Genomic DNA, 16,286 nt, shown 5'->3' on the forward strand with positions numbered 1-16,286 from the left:
GAGCAATCTATATTTTCAATATAATCGGCACTTTTTGAAGTACTGGAACAAGCAATCCTAAAATGTTTGTAGAATTAGACTCTGAATCTCCAACAAAATGCTGAAAAAGAAAACAAAGCTAGGGACATCTTATTGCATCATTCAAGGTTTACTACAAAGCTGTGATCAACCAGTATGAAATCTGTTTTAGAGAAAGTTATGTTGGCATTCTACAACAATGGCATTCTGTGGTTTTAGGAATGAATGTTCTGTTTATATCTTTGAAGTCCAACTGTTCCAGGGTATCATTCAAAGCTCTTGCTTCTTTTTGAACAATTTTGTACTTAGATGATCTATTTCTGTAAGTTGGGTGCTGAGGTCTCTGCCTATTCATGTATTATTATGAATAGGATTCTTTATTTTGTTTAACAGTTGGCTGATGTAGTTGGCTGCTCCCATGTTGGGGACATAGATATTTACAATTGCAAGATTTTGTTTTTCGATAGACCCTTGAGGTATGATATTGTATCACTCTACACCTCTTACTGCAGTTTTGGTTTAAAATCTAACTTGTCTGATATGAGAATTGCTATCCCAGCTTTCTTTTAAAGTCCTTTGGAATGAAAAATAGTTCTCCATCCTCTTATTTTCAGTCTGGAGGTGACTTTAGATTCAGAATGAGTGCATATGGAGGGGACCTGTCATTTTATACAAATTGGAAACCCTATGATGTTTCATGGGAGCACATAGCCTGTTCACACATTCAGTAACTATTGAAAGATATGATTTTATTTTTTTTGAAAGATATGATTTTATTGCCACCATGTTGCCTGTGAAGTCCCTGTTTCTATAGATTGCTTCCGTAAATATCTGGTCTGTATTACTCTCGGGGTCTTTTGTCTTTCATAGATCCCCCCCTTAATATTTCTTGCACAACTGGCTTGGTGTTAAAAAATTATTTCACTTTCTGGGGTACTTGTCTCTTATTCCATTCTGAAAGGCAGCCTTGATGAATAACATATTTTGGATGCATGCTCTTCTCTTACAGTACAATTAATATGCCTTGCCGACCCTTTCTGGCTTGTCAGGTCTCTGTTAACAGGTCTAATGTTATTCTAATATTCCTCACATCCTTCTTTGGTGCTAAGATTTGCAAGTTTCACTATTATATGCCAGGACATTGGTCTATATATATTGAAGTTTGGAGGAGTCCTCTCTGCCTCATGAACATGAATGCTTATTTCCTTCCCCAACTTAAGAAATTTCTCTGCTATGATTTTCTCAAATTTAACTTCTAGTCTTTCTCTTCTTTATCACATGGACCCCAGTAATTCTGAAATTGGACCATTTTATGGAATCATTGTTCTCTTTAAGTTTGTTCTCATGAGCTTCTAGCTGTTTGTCCCTATCCTCCTCAGCTTCCTTTTTTCCATCAGCTTATCTTCCAGCTCACTAATTCATTCTTCTTCCCTTTTTACCCTGGCTGTTTGAGTTTCCAGTTTAGAGTGCATCTCATTCATAACATTTTCAATGTCATCCTAATTAGGTCTCGTTTCTGCCCTTCTAGATTTTATGTTGTCCCTAATTCTTTCTTTCAAGCATAGCTATTGACTTCAGAATTGCTACCCTGAAGTCTATCTCTGATATATGGCTTATATACATACCTATTGGATCTGTGGCAGAAACCACTGTCTCTGGTTCTTTTCTTGGTTGGACGTGCTTCACCCTTGTCATTCTGTTGAGGTATGGTTGAAGGAATATACAGAATAAAAATATCAACCACAACCCAAGTGAAATGCACACATGAAAAAATCCAAAGTGATCAAAAGCAGCCACCGATACACCATTAAAGCAATATGATCCAATACAATAAAAAATAAAGAACAAAGGAACAGGGAAAAAATAGGGGAGAGAGGAGAGAAATTATAATATCTCAGAGTGGAAACAGCAGGGTGATCTGCCAGTTCCTGCCTGATCTTTGGTAGAAGTCACTGTATCCCAAAATTGTGAAGAAGTCAGAAGTTAGATATATAGCAAGATAAAGTTGAATAGAGTGAAAAAATGGGCTGGTATAAGGCATAAATCTATAACACATATATGTCAAAAAAATAAAAGTTAAGGAGGGAGGGGCAAGATAGCAGAGAAGTAGAAGACCTTGTTTCAACTGGTTCCCTGAATGGACCTAAATATCTATCAGAACACTCTGGACACCCATGAAATCAGCCTGAGATGTAATATTATATACTTCTGGATCTCTACAGGGGCAGGAGATTATCAGTGGAGAGGTGCAGTGAAGTGAGAGCACTCAGACTGATATTGGAAGAGATATCAGAAGGAGAAGGGAGCCACCAGAAGTGACTCACTGGAAAGTAAATACTCCAATACAAATGATCTCTGTGCTTGAATGCCATCACTAACTTAAAGTCAAGTTAAAGCATTCAAAAGTAACAGATAGTCCTAAGGGGCAATTGGTGGAATTGGGCAGCCACAGGCATAGACCTAAGCCCATGGTCCCACGGTGGTCACAACCAGTGCCCATCATGCCTGAGAGTGCTCATCCAGGACTCCCGTTGGTGGTCTTTGAGCCCACAGCTTTCTGCTACTTGCACCAATGCGGGGGCTGTGCACACCCCTGCCCGCACCTAAGAGAACCCGGTGCAGATTCCTGCCAGAGGTCCTTGGTACTGCAGCCTTCTACAATCTGCACTGCCACCTTCCACAACATGTGCTGCCACTAGTCTGTGGGTATGGACTACAGAGAGCCGTCCCAACAACGTAGCCACCAGGATCGGGCCTGCCAGATAAGTATCACTCCTGAATTTAGTGGCACAAGGGTGCAGAAACAAGCAGGGAACTCAAGCAATCACTGAGAGAGTGGCTGTGGTGCACAATGCTTGTAGGAGTTTGCAGTATTCAGCGGAGTTTGCAGAGGTGGAGTTTGTGTGTTCTGGACCATTCAGAGGGGAGGAGACTAAGGCTTCTCTCTGAGGTGGAGTTCCAGGGGCAGACAGTGTACTTTTCACTATTACTCTGAAAAGCCACAAAAATTCATGAAAGAACAAAAACCTCCAGAGAACAAAAGCCTGAAAATAGGTTTCCACAAAACCCAGCCCATTTATAGGGGGCAGGGTGACTCAGCCCAGCAAGATTGACTGAAAAACAGTGCAGAAGGCCACTTCCCGAGAAGACAAGCCAAAAGAGCAAGAGGACAAAAATCACAGGGTCCCCATAAAACTGTAAAACCCCAACATTAGGGGAAAACAATATCTTACATTCCTGGTATAGCATTCACACCTGTGTCGTTCATACAAACAACTTTTTTTAAAATTAATTCCTCTATTCTTTTTTAACCTACTTAGCATTACAACTAGATGTTTAATACAACATATTACAGAATAAATTTAAACTTGAACTTTTTTCATACATGTACTTACGTTTCTTGTTCTATTTCTCTCTCTATATATAAAGTTCAAAGTAATCTTTTTTGCCATTGAATACTACCCCAATATTTAAACCAGTTTTAATTTTTGTGTATCTCTGGAATGTTGAGTCCTTCAACAAATACAACAATATACACCCCGTAAGACCTGAAATAACCTTCTACACTCACATTGAGGGTTTATAAACACCTTCCCATCTTTTTCTCCTGTCACTGTTTCTGTACATTTGTTTTTCCTGTTTGTATGTTTTTGTACTGTATAAATCTTATTCTTGGGTTAATTGTGGCTTGGTTTTTCTTTTTTATTTTCATTTAATTTTGTCAGTCTTCTTGTCTTTTTTTTTCTTTATGTACATAACAAGACTTAATTTTGGGCTCATTTTTGCTGGTTATTTCATTTTTTTTCTTTTTTGTCTCTCTCTCCTCCTCTCTCTCTCTCTCTATCTCTTTCTTTTTTTGTGGTGACTTCTGATTGCTTCAAAATGTTCCCAGGTACACCCTAACTGGAACGTGGTTGATATTTTCGGGTATAAATACCCCTAACCAACTATCACCAAAATAACTAAGAGGAGGAACAATTAAGAGAGGAAAATTTCAGAGACTATGACCTCTGCCACAGAACTATTCAATATGCACATAAACAATATGTCAGGAAGGGAATTCAGAGTAACAATTATCCAGGCAATGGTTAGGCCGGAGAAGACCATTAGTGAAAATGCAGAAACTCTATAGACAGAAGTGAGGGCTGATTTGGCAGTATTTAAAAAATGGTATCAGTGGGGAGCCTGGGTGGCTCAGTGGGATAGGCCTCTGCCTTCGGTTCAGGTCATGATCAACAGGGATTGAATGATCAACATGATCAACAGAGATTGAAACCCAAGTCAGTAACTCTGCTTAGCAGAGAGCCTGCTTCCCCTCTCCCTCTGCCTGCCTCTCAGCCTACTTGTGCTCTCTATCTCTCTGTCAAATAAATAAATACAATCTTTAAAAAAATGATATCAATTAAATCCAATCTAATCAAAATACTTTAACACATAGGGTAGCTGGGGCAGACGATAAAATTAGTGATGTAGAAAACAAACTGATAGAAAAGAAAGATCAGGAGGAGGTCTGCAACAAGCAACATAGAAACCATGCAAACAGATTTAGCAAAATAAATGACCCCATGGAACGTTCCAATATCAGGATTATTGGGATTCCTTAGGGGATGGAGAAATAGTGAAGACTAGAAGATATTGTTGAAGAAAATCTAGATGAAAATTTCCCCAACTGAGGGGGGTTGGAAAAAGTGTTCATATCCTAGAGGCAGAAAGGATACCCCCTAAGATCAACAAGTCTAGAAAGATCACCAGTTACTTAATTGGGAAATTCAATAATCATAATTATAGACAGGAGTTTTTAAGGACATCTGGGGGAAGAAATTCCTTATGTCCAGAGGAAGGACCATCAGAATAACATCAGACTTTTACAGAAACTTGACAAGCAAGAAAGGTGTGGCAAGATATATTCATGGCACTAACTGAGAGGAACATGCAGACAAGAATACTTTACCCAGCAAGGCTGACATTCAGAATGAATGGAGAGATAAAGAGCTTTCAAGACTGGCAAGATTTAAATGACCTTGCTGGGGCTCTATAAAAGAAGAAGGAACACAAGAATAGGAACACATAGAATAGAAATTTACAAAGGCAATCTATAGAAACAAAGAGGTCACAGGCTACATGATGTCAATAAAAGCTTATTTTTCAATAATCACTCTCAAGGTGTAACACTGAATGGCTCCCATAAAACTGCAAAGGGTATAGACTAGACAAAATGATAGGACCTGTCCATATGCTGTCTACATTTGGAACCTAAAGATACATCCAGACTGAAAGTGAAGGAATGGAGAACAATCTTTCAAGCCAAGGTGTCTCAAAAGAAAGCTGCAGTAGTGATTCTCATATCATATAAATTGGACTTTACGCTAAAGACTGTAGTCAGAGATACAGAAGGACACTACATCATTCTTAAAGGGCCTATCCAACAAAAATAATTAACAATTGTAAATATTTATGCCCCCAACATGGGAAAAGCCAAGTTCAAAAGTCAAATGTTAATCAAAATAAAGAGCCATATTGAAATGAATATGATAATTGTAGGGGATCTTTTTTTTTTTTTAGGGGATCTTTTTTTTAAATTAAATTTATTTATTTTCAGCATAACAGTATTCATTATTTTTTCACCACACCCAGTGTTACATGCAATCTGTGCCCTCTATAATACCCACCACCTAGTACCCCAACCTCCCACCCCCCACCATTTCAAACCCCTCAGATTGTTTTTCTGAGTCCATAGTCTCTCATGGTTCACCTCACCCTCCAATTTCCCCCAACGGCCTTCTCCTCTATAACTCCCCATGTCCTCCATGCTATTTGTTATGCTCCACAAATAAGTGAGACCATATGATAATTGACTCTCTCTGCTTGACTTATTTCACTCAGCATAATCTCTTCCAGTCCCGTCCATGTTGCTACAAAAGTTGGGTATTCACCCTTTCTGATGGAGGCATAATACTCCATAGTGTATATGGACCACATCTTCCTTATCCATTCACCCGTTGAAGGGCATCTCGGTTCTTTCCACAGTTTGGAGATCGTGGCCATTGCTGCTATAAACATTGGGGTACAGATGGCCATTCTTTTCACTGCATCTGTATCTTTGGGGTAAATACCCAGTAGTGCAATGGCAGGGTCATAGGGAAGTTCTATTTTTAATTTCTTGAGGCATGTCCACACTGTTCTCCAAAGAGGCTGCACCAACTTGCATTCCCACCAACAGTGTAAGAGGGTTCACGTTTCTCCACATCCCCTCCAACACGTGTTCTTTCCTGTCTTGTTAATTTTGGCCATTCTAACTGGTGTAAGGTGATATCTCAATGTGGTTTTAATTTGAAACTCCCTGAGGGCTAGTGATGATAAACATTTTTTCATGTGTCTGATAGCCATTTGTATGTCTTGATTGGAGAAATGTCTGTTCATATCTTCTGCCCATTTTTTGATATGTTTGCCTGTTTTGTGTGTGTTGAGTTTGAGGAGTTCATCATATATCCTGGATATCAACCTTTTGTCTGTACTGTCATTTGCAAATATCTTCTCCCATTCCATGGGTTGCCTCTTTGTTTTCTTGACTGTTTCCTTTGCTGTGCAGAAGGTGTTGATTTTGATGAAGTCCCAAAAGTTTATTTTTGTTTGTGTTTCCTTTGCGTTTGGAGACATAGCTTGAAAGAAGTTTCTGTGGCTGATATCAAAGAGATTACTGCCTTTGTTCTCCTCTAGGATTCTGATGTATTCCAGTATCACATTGAGGTCTTTTATCCATTTTGAGTTTATCTTTGTGTACGGTGTAAGAGAATGGTCAAGTTTCATTCTTTTACATATAGCTGCCCAGTTTTCCAAGCACCATTTATTGAAGACTGTCTTTTTTCCACTGTATATTTTTTCCCGCTTTGTCGAAGATTATTTGACCATAGAGTCGAGGGTCCATATCTGGGCTCTCCACTCTGTTCCACTGGTCTATGTGTCTGTTTTTATTCTGTCTTGGTGACCACAGCTTTGTAATAAAACTTGAAACCGGGTAACGTGATTCCCCCAGTTTTATTTTTGTTTTTCAGCATTTCCTTAGTGATTCGGGGTCTCTTCTGATTCCATACAAATTTCTGGATTATTTGCTCCAGCTCTTTGAAGAATACTGGCTGAATTTTGATCGGAACGACATTAAAAGTATAGATTGTTCTAGGCAGTATCGACATTTTAACAATGTTTATTCTTCCGATCCAAGTGCATGGAATGGTCTTCCATCTTATTGTGTCTTATTCAATTTCCTTCATGAGTTTTCTGTAGTTCCTCAAGTATAGATCCTTTACCTCTTTGGTTAGGTTTATTCCCAGGTATCTTATGGTTCTTGGTGCTATAGTAAATGGAATCGATTCTCTAATTTCCCTTTCTGTATTTTCATTGTTAGTGTATAAGAAAGCCACTGATTTCTGCACAATGACTTTGTATATTGCCATGTTGCTGAATTGCTGTATGAGTTCTAGTAGTTTGGGGGTGGAGCCTTTCGGGTTTTCCATATAAAGAATCATGTCATCTGCGAAGAGAGAGAGTTTGACTTCTTCATTGCCAATTTGGATACCTTTTATTACTCTGTTGTCTGATTGCTGTTGCTAGGATTTCTAATACTATGTTGAACAAGAGTGGTGAAAGTGGGCATCCTTGTCTTGTTACTGATCTCAAGAGGAAGGCTGCAAGCTTTTTCCCTTTGAGGATGATATTTACTGTGGGTCTTTCATAGATAGTTTTGTTGAAGTTCAGGAATGTCCCTCTATCCCTATATTTTGAAGTGTTTTAATCAGGAATGGATGCTGGATTTTGTCAAATGCTTTTTCTGCATCAATTGAGAGGACCATGTGGTTCTTCTCTCTTCTCATATTAATTTGTTCAATCACATTGATTGATATGCGAATGCTGAACAATCCTTGTAGCCCAGGGATGAATCCCACCTGGTCATGGTGGATAATCTTTTTAATGTGCTGTTGGATCCTGCTTGCTAGGATCTTGTTGAGAATCTTAGCATCCATATTCATCCGTGATATTGGTCTTGAATTCTCCTTTTTGGTAGGTTCTTTGCCTGGTTTGGGGATCAGGGTAATGGGGGCTTCATAGAAAGAATCTGGAAGTTTTCCTTCTGCTTCAATTTTTTGAAACAGCTTCAGGACAATAGGTGTAATTTCTTCTTTGAAAGTTTGGTAGAATTCCCCAGGGACTCCATCAGATCCAGGACTCTTGTTTTTTGGAAGGTTTTTGATCACTGCTTCAATTTTGTTACTAGATATTGGTCTATTCAGGTTGTCGATTTCTTCCTGGTTTAATTTTGTGAGTTTATGGTTTTCCAGGAATGCATCCATTTCATCAAGTTTGCTAAGCTATTGGCATATAACTATTGAGAATAACTTCTGATGATTGTTCCTACTTCCTTGGTGTTTGTTGTGATCTCTCACTTCTCATTCATAATTTTATGAATTTGGGCTTTCTCTTTTTTCTTTTGGATTAGTGTGGACAGTGGCTTATTGATCTTATTGATTCCCTCAAAAAACCAACTTCTAGTTTCATTGATACGTTCTACTGTATTTTTGGTTTCTACCTCATCCATCTCAGCTCTAATCTTGATGATTTCCCTTCTTATGTGTGGAGTTGGTTTGATTTGTTGTTGATTCTCCAGTTCTTTAAGGTGTAGAGAAAGCTGCTGTGTTCTGGTTTTTTCAAATTTTTTTGAGGGAGGCTTGGATGGCTATGTGCTTCCCTCTTAGGACCACCTTTGGTGTATCCCATAGGTTTTGGACCGAAGTGTCTTCATTCTCCTTGGTTTCCATGAATTGTTTCAGTTCTTCTTTGATCTCCTGGTTGATCCAAGCATTCTTAAGCAAGGTGGCCTTTAGCTTCCAGGTGTTTGTGTTCCTTCTGAACTTTTCCTTGTGATTAAGCTCCAATTTCAAAGCGTTGTGATCTGTGAATATGCAGGGAATAATCTCAGTCTTTTGGTGTCAGTTGAGTCCTGATTTGTGACCCAGTATGTGGTCTATTCTGGAGAAGGTTCTGTGTGCACTTGAGAAGAATGAGTATTCTGTTGTTTTAGGGTGGAATGTTCTGTATATATCTATGAGGTCCATCTGGTCCAATGTGTCATTCAATGCTCTTCTTTCTTTGTTGATTTTCTGCTTTGATGATCTGTCTATTTCTGAGAGAGGCATGTTAAGATCTCCTACGATTAGTGTATTTATATCAATATGACTATCTTGGATAACAGTTATCTTATGTTACTGGCTACTCCCATATTGGGGGCATAGATATTTACAATTGTTAGATCATCTTGGTGGATAGTCCCTTTAAGGATTATGTAGTGAACTTCTGTATCTCTGGCCACAGTCTTTAGTTTGAAGTCTAATTTATCTGATATGAGAATCACTACCCCAGCCTTCTTTTGAGTCCCATTGGCATGAAAAATGCTTCTCCATCCCTTCACTTTCAGTCTGGGTGTATCTTTAGGTTCAAAATGGTTCTCTTGTAGACAACATATGGATGGGTCCTGTTGTTTTATCCAATCTGCAACCCTTGCTGTTTTATGGGTCCATTTAGGCCATTCACATTGAGACTGATTATTGATAGATATTTTTTATTGACATCGAGTTACCTTTGAAGTCTTTCTTTCTGTAGACTGTCTCAATATTTCTGTTCAGTGCTATTCTTAGGATTTTCGTCTTTTACAGAACCCCCCTTTCTATTTCCTGCAGTGTTGGCTTACTGCTTGCATAGTCTTTTAAGCTTGCCTGTCTTGGAAACTCTTTATCTCTCCATCCATTTTGAATGTTAGTCTTGCTGGATAAAGTATTCTTGGCTGCATGTTATTCTCATTTAGTGCCCTGAATATGTCTTGCCAGCCTTTTCTGGTTTGCCAGGTCTCTGTGGAAAGGTCTGATGTTATTCTGATGGGCTTTCCTCTGTAAGTAAGGAGCCTCTTTGCTCTAGCGGCTTTCAAGAGATTATACCAACAATTATAATTCACCAATTTGACTATCAGGTTCCTAGATGTTTTTTGGAATGTGTAATCTTGGGTGGAGACCATTCAGCCTCTAGTACATGAACGCTGGTTCCATTCGCGAGATTGGGAAAATTTTCATGAAAGTCTTGTTCCACTATATCTTCTAGACTTCTTTTTTGTCCTCCCCTTAAGGGATTCCAATATTTCTGACATTAGAACACTTCATGGCATCATTTATTTCCCTGATTCTGTTTCGTGGTTTCTTTTTTTTTTCTTCAATTTATTTATTTTCAGAAAAACAGTATTCATTATTTTTTCACCACACCCAGTTTCGTGGTTTCTAAGCTGTTTGTTCCAGGTATCCTCCTGATCCTTTCTCTCTATCTGTCCTCCAGATTACTAATTCTATCTTCTGTCTCAATTACCCTACCTTTGAGAGAATTTAGATTAGATTGGAACTCATTGAGAGCATTGTGAACCTCCTCCCTGGTAGCTTTAAGCTCTGCCCTAACATTGTGAACATCCTGTCTGGTCGCTTTCAGTTCAGCCCTAATCAATTCTGTTTGGTCATCCATGGCTTTCTCCAACCTAGCTATTGCCTGGATAATTGTTAGCCTGAATTCTCTTTCCGACATATTGTCTATGTTGATAGCCGTTAGCTCTGTTGCAGAAGGTCCATCCTCTGTATTTTTCTTCTGTTGTGCATTCCTCCTCCTAGTCATTTTGGTGGGAGAAGACTGAACAGATGTAGCTGGATGTATCAACTCTGGTGCAGTCAAGGTGCACCCTGGAACACTTCTGAGCAATCAGGATTCCCCACCCAAACGAGAGACAAAAGAAAAGAAAAAGAAAAAGAAAAAAAATAGATAGAGAGAGAGACAGGAAAGAAAGGGAAGATGAAAGAGAAGGTTCAGCCCAAATGGGCCCCAAGGTAAGATTTATGAAGTAGACAAACAAAAACAGACAAACAAAAAGACTGATAAAAGTATATGACAAGAGAAAAAAATATATATATGCAAATAAAGGAAGAGCCTTGTCAAAAAGAACCCCTAGTGTAAGATTTATATACTATCAGGACAAACACACACACAAAAATAGAAATACTGGTGGAAGAGAAAGATGGGGAGTTGTAAATTCTCAGTGTAGGTGAGGAAGATTGTTTTGATTCTTCCTGGATGTATCTTGATATCTTTGTTAAAGGACTCAAATTTCCTAGGATAAAGGGGGATTAAAAATTAATTTACCTATAGAGGTAGTATTCATTGGGGAAAGGGGATTACTTTGAAGATTAACTCTATATGAATATTAGAAGATAAAAATAAAAAGGAATAAATGAGACTAAACTAAACTAAAATTTTAAAAAAAGAAGGAATTCAAAAAATAGAAATGCAAAAGAAAAACATAGGTGTATGTATCAAAAAGTTTAGGTTAGAAAGTTATTGTGGAATATGATATACTGGACAACACGCTGTGATGGTTATTAGGTTAAAAAAATTACCTATATATAAAAAAAAAAATGGACCAGAAGAGTGGCAATGAATGAAAAATAAAAGTTTTCCTATGAAGTAGTGGTTGTTCTCTTGTAGTCCTTTTTTTCTCTCTCTCTTTTATTAATTTATTTTTTCTTTCTTGGTTTGTTTTCTCGGGGAGGGGCCTGCCACCTGGGTTTTCAGTCAATGATGTTCCCTGACTTAAGTCCTCCCACCCCCCTCAAGGGGGTGGGCTCTGAGAAACTGTTTTTTTTTCCCCCAGGCTTTTGTTCTCTGGCGGTTTTTTATGTTTGTTCACTTTTTTTTTCCCACTTTGACCGCTTTTGATGGTTTTTGTAGTTTTAGAGGAAAACAAACCGCACCCTGATCTCCCTCTCAGGGAGAAGCCTCAGTCTGGGTGTAGAGCCTAAATAAGTTCCCCTTTGGCCGCTGGCAGAGCAGGTTCCAATTCGCGGTCCCTGGGGACACAGGATCTTTTGCTTGTACCCAAAGCCAAAGCAGTGGCAGCTATCTGGGAAGCTCTAGACCACCAGAGAGGTTCCAAGCAGTAATCACACACTGAGATTCTCCCGCTGGCTTGGGCTGGGAGTGCCAGGTCTTTCTGGGTCTAAGATCATCTGGCTTGTGCGTACCAGTTTCAGGGGAGGCTGAAGTTCACGCGTGGGTCTCAGGCTCTGAGAACGGGGCACAGGTCTGAGAGCACCAGGTTGGGCCTTCACGCACCTCTGTGGGGGGAGATTTTGGTGCAGGCTCTGAAAAAATGGAGCGTATCAAAGGGCACCGGCTGGGCCTTTATACCTCTCTCAGGGGACTATCTCAGGCTCTGTAGCAGGGCTCTCACGTTCTGCAGCCCCGCGTGGCTCCCATCCCCTCACAGGAAACGGACCCCATGCAATCTCGGGCGCGCTGGTGGCTTAGGGACCAAGAGCTGGTTTCTCCACAGCAATCTCTCTGCCTCAGCGCCAGGGGAGGCTGTCCTGGGACCGGGGACTTAGGCCCCTGTCCCTAGCCATCCTGATTCTCACAATTTCCCCCCACGATCCTTTGCTCTTTTGGAGTGCTTTCAACCAGTCTCCAAGTTAATGCTGGTCCCCAGATGCAGGGCACTCTCGCTCGTATTGGGGTATTACTTTCCAACTGCTCCCCTCTGGTGGCTCCCTCCCCCTTTTATTTATCATCCGATATCAGTCCGCCATTCTCATTCCTCTTTACCTGCCCACTGGCATCTTCTCCCCCTGTAGAGATCCAGACATGTATTATTCTGATCTCAGGCTGATTTCATGGGTGATTGGAGTTCTTTGGTAGTAATTGATCAGGGAGCATGAGTCTGGCTGAAGACAAAGCAAAAGCTGGTGCCTTGCACTCCCCTCTCCATCCGTTCCCCCTTAGTCATATGTGTAGCATCTCTCAGGCAGCCCTGACTGCCATGAACAATAAGCAAATAGTTAACTTGCAGAGCTCACAGTCCTGCTAGACAGGAGTCTCCCTTGGCTTACAAATGTCCTAAATCTCACTAACAAAGATGACTGATAGCAGGATTGGGACATCCCACCAAAATGTCTCCCAACTATCTTAATGTTAATGGCTGGTCTAAAAACAACATTGATCAAGACGCAAGGACAAGGCCTCCAGTAGGCCTTGGATATCCTGGCACCTTGTAGGCCCTCTTTAGCATATGAAAACTCCATTGAAACCTTCCTTCCCCTCATCATCCCCCAACCACAGTGTACATAACCTGCCATCCCTCTCAATCCGAAGCAGCAGCTCTTCTTGCCCATGGGTCCTGTCCCCGCTTTAATAAACCACCATTTTGCACCAAAGATGTCTCAAGAATTCTTTCTTGGTCATCAGCTCCGGACCTCAGCCCACTGAACCTCACCTAGGTTCTGGAACTTCATCATAATCAGCTCACTTTGGGGTACTAGTTGAAAAGGTGCCTCCTCCTACTTCCCAGGCATCTTGTCCCCTAATTGTAGGGGATCTTAACACACTAGTCTCAGCAATAGATTGATCATCTAAGCAGATAATCAGCAAAGAAAGAAGAGCTTTGAATGACACATTAGACTGGATGGACCTCATAGATATATACAGAACATGCTACTCTAAAATGACAGAATACACTTATTGAGCATGCATGGGACTTTCTCCAGAATAGACCACCCACTAGGGCACAAATCAGGGCTCAACCAATACCAAAAGATGGAGATTATTCCCTGCATATTCTAAGACAACAATGCTTTGAAACTGGAACACAACCACATGAAAAAAGTTTGGAAGGAATTCAAACACTCGGAAACTAAAGAACATCCTTCTCAAGAATGGCTGGATAAACCAAGAAATCAAAGGAGAATTTAAAAAATACATGGAAACCAATGAAAATGAAGACGCATTGGTCTAAAACCTATGGGATACAGCAAAGGCAGTCTTAAGCCCCAAGTCCTAAGGGGGAAATGTATAGCCATCCAAGTCTCACTAAAAATAATAATAATAATAATAATAATAATAATAATTAAAAATCCCATGTATACCAACTGTCTTTACACCTGAAAGATCTGAAGGATCTGGAAAATCAACAACAAATTAAACCCACTCCACACAAATTAAGGAAATAATCAAGATTGCAGCAGAGATCAATGTGTTAAAAACCATATATGATAGAACACATCAACGAAACCAGAAGCTGCTTTTTTGAAGGAATTATGGAGGTCACATATTGCATGGAGCACTGGGTATGGTGCGTAAGCAATGAACTCTGGAACACTGAAAAGAAATTATTAAAAAAATTTTTAAAAATTTAAAAAGAATCAAGAAGATCAATAAAGCATTGTCCAGACTAATCTAAAAGAAAAGAGAGAGGTCCCAAATTAATAAAATTATGAATGAAAGGGGAGAGATCATGACTAACACTAAGGAAATAGAAACAATCATCAGAAATTATTATCAGCAGCTATATGCCAACAAGTTAAACAACTAGAAGAAATGGATATATTCCAAGAAACGTATAAACTTCCAAAATTGAAGCAGGAAGAAATTGACAAACCTGAATAGACCAATATCTGGTAATGAGATTGAAGCAGTGACCAAAACCCCCCCACAAGCGGTGCCTGGGTGGCTGAGTGGGTTAAATCCTCTGCCTTCAGCTTAGGTCATGACCTCAGGATCCTGGGATTGAGCCCTGCATCAGGCTCTGGGCTCAGCAGGGAGCCTACCTCCCTTCCTTTCTCTCTGCCTGCCTCTCTGCCTACTTGTGGTCTCTGTCTGTCAAACAGATAAATAAAATCTTTGAAAAAAATTAAAAAAAAAGAACAAATAAATAAACAAAAGGAAAACCTCCCACAAAACAAGAGCCTAGGACCTAACCGATTCCCTGGGGAATTCTACCAAACAGTCAAAGAACAAATACTACCTATTATCTTGAATCTGTTTTAAAAATAGAAATTGAGGAAAAACTTCCAGACACTTTCTATGATGCCAGCATTACCTTTATCCCAAAACCAGGCAAATGCCTCATCAAAAAGAAGAATTTCAGACCAATATTCCTGATGAATACGAATGCGAATATTCTCAAAAGAATCCTAGCTAATAGGATCCACCAGTACATTAAAAAGATTAGCTACCATGATCTGCTGGGGTTTATCCCTGGGTTGCAAGGGTGGTTCAACACTCACAAATCAATGTGATAGAACAAATCAATAAAAGAAGAGAGAAGAAAGACTTGGTCCTCTCAATTAATGCAGAAAAAGCCTTTGTCAAAATACAGCAATAGTTCATGAATAAAACTCTTCCAAGAATAGGGATAGAGGGAACATTACACAACTTCATAAAATCTGTCAATGAAAACCCACAGCAAATAGAATTCTCAGTTAGGAAAAACTGACAGCATTCCCATTGAGATCAGGAACATGACAAAGGTACCCCCTCTTACCACTGTTGTTCAAAACAGTAATAGAAATCCTAGCAACAGCAATCAGACAACAAAAATAAATAAAAGGTATTCAAATTGGCAATGAAGAAGTCAAACTCTCTCTCCTCGCAGATGACATGATAATTTATATGGAAATCCCAAAGGACTCTACACCAAAACTCCTACATCTCCTACAGGAATGCAGTAATGTGGCAGGATACAAAATGCACAGAAATCTGTAACTTACTTATACAATAACACAGAAAATATATAAAGATAAATTTGAGAATCGATTTCATTTAATATAGTATCAAGATCTATAAGATAACTTGGAATAAACTTAAGCAAAGAGGTAAAGATCTGTATACAAAGAACTACAGAACACTCATAAAAGAATTTGAAGAAGACACAAAAAGATGGAAAAGCATTCCATGCTAATGGATCAGAAGAATAAACCTTGTTAAAATGTCTATACTGCCCAAAACAATCTATAATTTCAATGTCATCCCAATCAGAATTCCACTGGCATTTTTCAAAGTGCTGGAACATACAATCCCAAAATTAGTGTGAAACCAGAAGAGACCCTGAATAGTGAATGAAATGTTGAAAATGAAAAACCAAGCTGGTGGCATCACGTTACCAACTTTCAAGCTTTACTACAAAGCTGTGATCACAAAGACAACATGGCACGGGCATAAAAACAGACACATAGACCAGTGGAACAGATTAGAGAGCCCAGATATGGACCTCTACTCAATGTTCAAATAATCTTTGACAAAGCAGGAAAAATATACAGTGGGAAAAAGACAATCTCTTCAATTAATGGTGCTGGGAAAATTGAACAACTATATTTAGAAGAATGAAACTCTTCTCTTCTCTTAAACCATACACAAAGATA

This window comes from Neovison vison, chromosome 8 (assembly GCF_020171115.1).
Source record: "Neovison vison isolate M4711 chromosome 8, ASM_NN_V1, whole genome shotgun sequence".
Taxonomy (NCBI): domain Eukaryota; kingdom Metazoa; phylum Chordata; class Mammalia; order Carnivora; family Mustelidae; genus Neogale; species Neogale vison.